Raw genomic sequence first — 8245 nt, forward strand, 5'->3', positions numbered from 1 at the left:
GGCAAAACCTATCAAAATTTGTTTTGACGCTGAAGCAACTAAACAGCACTGCACGAACTGTTTATTCAGTTTCGCCGTGTTTCAAACTATTCTCGTTCCACCAACTTTATTTAGAATTTAACGGTTACTTTTTGCACAATGAATGGAAGCACTTTAGATCGTAGTCGTGGCACGTTGGAAAGGACGTCATCTCCATATCCGACCATAGGTGTCTTTCTTTTATGTATTACGGATACACTAAACAGAAAATGACATTTACAGTCTGTTAAGTAAGATTTTGGTTGGGCTAATCAGTAGGAAAAACTATTAGACAACGAAATAAAACATGTATATACATCATTTGCGAACAAAAGGAAGAAGCAGTTATAATTCATAATACGTCAATCACTCGTAGCGTCGGTAAATTGCTTGGCATGTCTGGGGCATGTCTGAACTAAGTTCTGCGCGTATTCACGTGGAAGAGGCCTCCAAATGCGTCGAATTGTGTTGACAGCCGTTTCATAGTGCAGACCTTTTTTCTTGCAACTTCTGTATGATGCAAGAACATACATTTTCATTAGGATTAACGTCAAGCGACTGTGAGGGCCAATCTTGTACTTGCACACCTTTCTCCTTTTTCCAGTCGTTGCAAGGTCTTCCGATCACCGTCCTGATGCTGTATCCAGTCTTCATTTCTGTCGACGAACCAACGCTTGGCAGTCGGCACCAAGCACCTTCGATAAATTTTTAACATCTTCCGTGCATTTAAATTATCGGTGAACACGTGAAAATCTCAGTCAAAGCAAACTAAAGTTTTATAGAGATTTCGAGTAGGTTAAAGATTCCCTCTGGTGGGCTGTGAGAGAACTAAGACGATATCATTCACCATCTGTACGTAATGCTGTCCACACTCTTACTTAACAAAATTTTCAAATGTGTGTGAATTCCTAAGGGACCAAACTGCTGAGGTCATCGGTCCCTAGACTTACACACTACTTAAACTAACTTACACTAAGGACAACAAACACATCCATTCCCGAGGGAGGACTCGAACCTCCGGCAGGAGGGGCATCGCAATCCGTGACTGACATGGCGCCTCAAACCGCGCGGCCTTACTTATCAGATTATATACACAAATAAAGTCGTGTTATGGAAGTAGCTTGCTGTTCTGTGACTTCCCACTTCGTACAGCAGAAGCGCCGACGATACCGCCGACAATGCAGTAGTGAACTGTGATAGCCACTGCAGGACTAGCGCCGCAATTGCTGTCACGGTATTGCCACTCCGTCTGTACGGTGGTGTTGAAAACTTTCCTGTCCTCTTTTCCAGCAGCCGGAATTTCATTGAAGAGAATCGGTGTTCGCTTGCTTTATTTGTTCATGGACTGCAACTGATAGTTAATAGCTGAATAGCACAAATAATATTGGGAGCGTGGTAAATTCTAGTGAATGGGGAGTTATCACAAAGCGAGTCCCACAGGGATCAATTTTAGGTCCTCTGCTGTTCCTTATTCATGTGAATGACCTCCTACTTAACGTTCAGCAAGCGGAACTAGTACTTTTTGCAGATGACACGAGTGTTATAATAAATCCCATTCCAGAAAAAGCAGCTGACGATATTGTTAAGGATGTCTTTAAAAGAATTATTAAGTGGTTGGACTCTCCCTTAATTTTTAAAAACTCACTATATCCAGTTCTGTATACCGAATAGAGTCATACCGACAATTTATGTAGAATATGAACAGGGATCAATTAACAAGGTAGATTTCTACAAATTTTTGGGTGTTCACATTGATGACAACTTGAACTGGAAGAAGGATATGTCACTGAGCTTCTCAAACAACTAAGTTCAGCTTCTTCCGCTCTTCGTATAATCGCTAGCCTTGGTAATAAGCAGATCCGCCTCCTAACGTACTTTGCATATTTCCACTCAATAATGTCTTATGGAATAGTTTTCTGGGGTATCTCACCACTTAGGCATAAAGTATTGATTTCACAAAAGAGAGCATTGAGAATAATTAGTGGTGTTCACCCAAGGACGTCACGTACGCACCTTTTCAAGGAGTTAGGTACTTTAACTGCACCATCAGAGTACATATATTCGCTAATGAAATTCGTTATAAATAATCCATCTCAATTCGCGAAGAACAGTGATGTTCATACGTACAACACTAGAGGGAAAAGTGACCTTTCCTATCCATTATTGAAGCTGTCAGTTGTTCTAAAAAAAGCACTCCGCCTTCAGGCCACAAGTGCCTCGTCGGGACAATCCGACCGCCGTGTCATCCTCAGTTGAGGATGCGGATAAGAGGGGCGTGTGGTCAGTACACCACACCCCCAGTCGTTATAATGGTTTTCTTTGACCAGAGCCGCTACTATTCGGTCGAGTAGCTCCTCAATTGGCATCACGAGGCTGAGTGCACCCAGAAAAATGGCAGCAGCACATGGCGGCGTGGATGGTTACCCATCCAAGTGCCGGCCACGCCCGACAACGCTTAACTTCGGTGATCTCACGGGAACCGGTGTATCCACTGCGGCATGGCCGTTGCCAGTTGCTCAAAAAGGAGTACATTATACGGCAACAAAAATTTTTGATCATTTGCCCAACAACATAAAGTGTCTGGCAGGTAGCAGATCTAGTTTTAAATCTAGCTCAAAATCATTCCTTTTGAACAACTCCTATGTTCATACGTACAACACTAGAGGGAAAAATGACCTTTCCTATCTGTTATTGAAGCTACCAGTTGCTCAAAATGGAGTACATTATTCAGCAACAAAAATCTTTGATCATTTACCCAACAACATAAAGTGTCTGGCAGGTAGCAGATCAAGTTTTAAATCTAGCTTAAAATCATTTCTTTTGGACAACTCCTTCTACTCCATGAACGAGTTCCTGTTTCAGAAATGGTAAAAAAAAATAATACTATTCATGTGTGTGTATATATATCTTGTAATCTGATTTGTTCCACATCATATCGATAAAATAACCGGGAAAATGATCTACGAACATGACATAACTAAAACTAAACTGAAACTAAAAATGCGAGTGAAGTGTGATATAGTGGTTCAAGTGTAGTTCGTGTCGCTGATGTAGGACTGTGAACGCTGTGCTTGTTAGAAAATTATTTCACTTGACCTGCTAAATCTATTTTTATCTATTAACTTTGAATAAGTCGGAGGAAGTTTACGGCAAACCATCTCAATTAGGACCTTGCCTAGTACGGCGGTGCGGGTCTCCCGCATCGCTCCCTACGTTCTATCAAGAAACATGGGACTTCATTTCCATTTGCCAAACTTTGAATAATGCTACCGGTCTTGTCATTGCTGTTTAGGCTATCTAGTAAAGATGACAGCAAAAAATATGCTAAGACAAAAAATCGCAACACCAAGAACGAGCTGTGCAGCATAAACGAAAGTTGGCAAACGTGTTTCTACATCTGAAAGATGATGTCTGTTCAAATTTTGGCCGGTTGCATGACAGTGGCGCCAGTAGCACCACTGTCAGGATACAAATCAGGTTTCCTTTACATACAAGCTGTAACGGTCGTGACGTTACTTATCTTTGAGACTGGGCGCGGTGAGATGATGTTAGTCAAGAATGCCTTTAAGGCGACAAACACGCCGTCATCAACTCATCACTCAGTTTGAACTGGGTCGTGTAATAGTATTACGAGAAGCAGAGATACTTGGCAGGAATGTAGCCACTGTACATGATTGCTGGCAGCATAGCCACTCGTGAATGAACGATCGCAAGGAAACCGGGCTTCGGACGGCCACGTGGCTCTACCGAGAGGGAAGATTATCCTGTTTGGCGTATGGCACTGGTGCATCGTATTGTATCAGAAGTCGCAATTTGAGCTGCAGCTGGACACACAGTGACACAAAGAACTGTTACAAAACGCTTACTTCTAGAACAGCTTCGAGGCAAACGCTCTGAAGCGTGAATTCCACTAACCGTAAATAACCGCCATTTGTCACTTCCGTGATGCCAAGTGAGAGCTCATTGGACGGCAGGGAGAAGGTCTGTTGTGTGAGCTATGGTCTGAGGTGCTGCTTCGTTTGACAGTAGGAGCACTCTCGTGGTTATCCAACATATCCTGACGGCAAATCTCTGCGGCAAAATGGTGATTTCGACCCGATGTTCATGTACAGCATTCCACGGGGTGTTTTCCAACCAAACACGCTCTGCAGAGACTCAACGTGTTGCCTAGGCCTGTTTTATCAGAAGATCTGTCTTCATTCGAGCACGTATGTTACATCATCGGATGACAAATCCAGCATCATCCACTAACGGCATTCGTCCCTGTATTCACGTAGCAAGTGCAACAGGCATGGAACTCCAGCCCACAAACTGACATCCGGTACCTGTACAGCAAAATGCAAGCATGTTTTCAAGCGTACACTCAACACTTTGGAGGTTACATCGGTTATTATTGTACCAGCATTTCACATTTGGGATGGCTTATCTCGCGCTAACTTTACCTGTGATCTTACAATGTTAATCACTTCAATATGTTACCTAGTTAAATGTATTCCCGAAATTTCATTAATCTACATTAACTGTTTTTTGGTGTTTCGATTTACTTTTCCGTCATTGTATTGTACATTCAGCTGACAGTGACCAGGTTTGATGTTGAAAGACTTTCTCACAGTGACGTTGCATGTTTGCATTACGCTGTATTGCGAATGCTACAAACTTTTACATTGTCTGGCAGTAGGAAGCGCCGGACAGGCGGTCAGTATAGGAAGAGACGAGCTGAAAGAGAAAATGTAAGTAGAAAATTGAAATTTGCGTTGGATTAATTTTTTAGACCGAAAGAAAATTTTTACCAAGATGATCCATGCTCGAAGCAGATGCACATACAGCTAAGTGAAGATGTACTGTCAGCATCGCAGAGTAAAATGGAAATTACGTGCGAGCTCTTCAACGAATGCGGAACTGTGACTGTTCAGTGTAGCAACAGCACATCTCAAACTCATTTTAGGTGATTCAACTCCCGCAAAACGGCCACACAAAATAGACGACTTTGTTAGAACAACCTTAGTCAAAAGAGGCCCTCACAACACATTTACACCGTAGAGCCAAAGAAACTGGTACACCTGCCTAACAACGTGTAGGGCCTCCGCGAGCACGCAGAAGTGCCACAACACGTCATGGACTCGCAACTAACGCCTGAAGTTGTGCTGGAGGGAAGTGACACCATGAAACCTGTAGGGCTGTCCATAAGTCCGTAAGAGCACAACGGGGTGAAGATCTCTTATGAATAACACGTTGCAAGGCACCTCAGATATGCTCATAATGTTCACGTCTGGGGACTTTTGGTGCCAGCGGAAGTGTTTAAACTCAGAAACGTGCTCCTGGAGCCACTATGTAGCAATTCTGGACGTGTGCAGTGACGCATTGTCCTGCTGTAATTGCTCAAGTCTGTCGGAAAGCACAATGGACATGAATGGAAGCAGGTGATCAGACAGGATGCTTAGTACGTGTCACCTGTCAGAGTCGTTTCTAGAAGTATCAGGGGTCCCATATCACTCCAACACCACACCCCCCACAACATTACAGAGCCTCCTCCAGCTTGAACAGTCACCTGCTGACATGCAGGGTCCATGGACTCATGAGGTTATCTCCATACCCGTACACGTTCATCAGCTCTATACAATTTGAAAGGAGACTCGTCCGGTCAGGCAACATGTTTCCAGTATTCCACAGTCCAATGTCGGTGTTGTCGGGCCCAAGAGAGGCCTCAAGCTTTCTGTCGTGCAGTCGTGAAAGGTACACGAGTGGGCCTTCGACTCCGAAAGCCTATATCGATGATGTTTCATTGAATCGTTCGCACGCTGGCACTTGTTGATGGGCAGTGGTTAGCACACTGGACTCGCATTCGGGAGGACGACGGTTCAATCCCGTCTCCAGCCATCCTGATTTAGGTTTTCCGTGATTTCCCTAAATCGTTTCAGGCAAATGCCGAGATGGTTCCTTTGAAAGGGCACGGCCGATTTCCTTCCCAATCCTTCCCTAACCCGAGCATGAGCTCCGTCTCTAATGACCTCGTTGTCGACGGGACGTTAAACACTAACCACCACCACCATAACTTGTTGATGGTCCAGCACTGAAATCTGCAGCAATTTGCGGAAGGGTTGCACTTCTGTCACGTTGAACGATTATCTTCAGTCGTCGTTGGTACCATTCCCGCAGGATCTTTTTCCGGTGGCAGCGATGTCGAAGATTTGATGTTTTACTGGATTCCTGGTATTCACGGTAGACTCGCGAAATGGTCATATGGGGAAATCCCTGTTTCATCGCTACCTCGGAGATGCTGTGTCCCATCGCTCATGCGCCTACTGTAACACCACGTTCAAACTCACTTGAATCTTGATAACATGCCATTGAAGCAGCAGTAACCGAACTAACAACTGCCCCAGACACTTGTCTCATGTAGGTTGCCGACAGCAGTACCGTATTCTGCCTATTTACATATCTCTGTATTTGAATACACCAGTTTCTCTGGGTATCGTTGGAGCTCCGCAGAAGATTAAAATTGGCTCTACTGTCAATGCACTAACTCCTCAGATATTGAATGCGGACACTTGGCGTTCGAAAGTTGTAATCGAACGCCTTATAACAATTATTCGTTTTTTGGCTATTCCGTGTCTTCCTTTAAGAGAAACTTCACACAACTTGTTTACTCACAAGAATGGGGATTATTTAAAGTTGGTCGAATTATTTGGAAAATTTTATTCCGTTCTAGGTGAAAGTACAAGGAGAGAAAATCGTGGCAAAAATAAGTCCCATCATGTTCTGGGTAGAAACAGACAGAGTGAAAGGAACCACATTCCACCTTAAAAAACGGAATTCAAAATGTTGTCTTTACTGAAAACTGCTGCACATTATAGTATAATGTAATGTGATTTCTTCCGTTGTTGACACTGTCCTGTGTTATTCGTAAATAGAAGCGAATATTTTCTTCGCCTTGTATCTGTAAGAGATATATCTGGTTTGGGTTATACGGAGGTAGTCTTAAAGCAGAGGAAATGAAAGTACCTTTGGAGGACATGAGACGACAGTGCCGTGCTGTGACCGGTTCTAATGTGAAAGGCAAGAACACAGGAATGCTAAAGCGGATTTTAGATATAAATCCTGAGGCGTTTTATGTTCCCAGCCGTGGTCAGTCCCTAAACCTTGATGTAAATGATGATTCAAAGACATCAGAGTACACAATTTCACTGTTATGTTTGGTGAGAAAAATTTATGATTTTTTCGCGTGTCTTCGCGACTCTAGGCAGTTTTGAATGATCATATATGCCCTAGGGTTGAATTCATTGTGTACAACAATATGGGAAGTAGGATTGAAGCAGTGAACCCTGTTAAATATAACGTAGGAGAAGTCTATGATGCACCAATTAAAATGAGCGAAGACCAAAATACGGACAAAATAGTTGCACACTATGTTGGCAGTTTGGCAAACCTTATCCGTGATTTTATGTTCCTTCGTTCTGTGGTTATAAGGTTTGGTATACTACTTCATAACAATGTTTTCAGCAAAAAACTAGGAAGTATTACCACAGATATATAGAAAGCTACTTACTTATTCGAAAAGGCAACAGGATTTTTCACAAACAGCAGGGAAAACCTCAAATATCAAGAGTAGCTGTTACATGCTCAGAAACCGGCAACCTAACTCGGTTTAGGAAACCAGGCCATAGGTGGTACAACACAGAAACGAAAGAGGCGGAAGAATAAACAGTTCTAGGAGGAGGGAAAATATGAGAAATTTCAAGATCCAGAAATGCAGTTCAAAATACATCTTTACTTTAAAGTACTGGATGGTGTAACGTGTGCTCTCAGTGAGAAATTTCAGCAGCTTAAGAGTCACAGTGACCTTCTTGACTTTTGTACGACGTTAGGAAAATTAAAGACACGTCACTCGACGTTCCAAGTGACACGTGTTCCAAACTTTGCGACAGTTGTAGAGGTGTACAGGCTAAAGGCATCAACCTTTTTGACAGTAAATACGAATGTTAATTGGTCGTAACGTTGGTTAAGCCTGGTATCACACCGAGTGCAACTCTGCAGCTCATACAAGACTATGACTTTGCGCCCAACGGATTTTGCTAACGCAATCAGTGACAGTGCCAAATGGAGAAATACGTTTTTCGAATCGTAAACTGATTAAAACTGAAACGTCCCCTTTGAACAATTTATATAAGACTGTCCTTAAACTGACATACAATATTTTTAGCGCAACGCAATCTGACTTTCAAAATTC

General features: G+C 42.9%; 1 pseudogene; it reads right to left on the bottom strand.

The window, feature by feature from the left end:
• Positions 1–2410: 2410 nt before the first annotated feature.
• Positions 2411–2528, bottom strand: LOC124721904 (annotated as a pseudogene).
• Between the last annotated feature and the right edge of the window lie 5717 nt (positions 2529–8245).

This window comes from Schistocerca piceifrons, chromosome 1, assembly GCF_021461385.2.
Source record: "Schistocerca piceifrons isolate TAMUIC-IGC-003096 chromosome 1, iqSchPice1.1, whole genome shotgun sequence".
NCBI classification, from domain to species: domain Eukaryota; kingdom Metazoa; phylum Arthropoda; class Insecta; order Orthoptera; family Acrididae; genus Schistocerca; species Schistocerca piceifrons.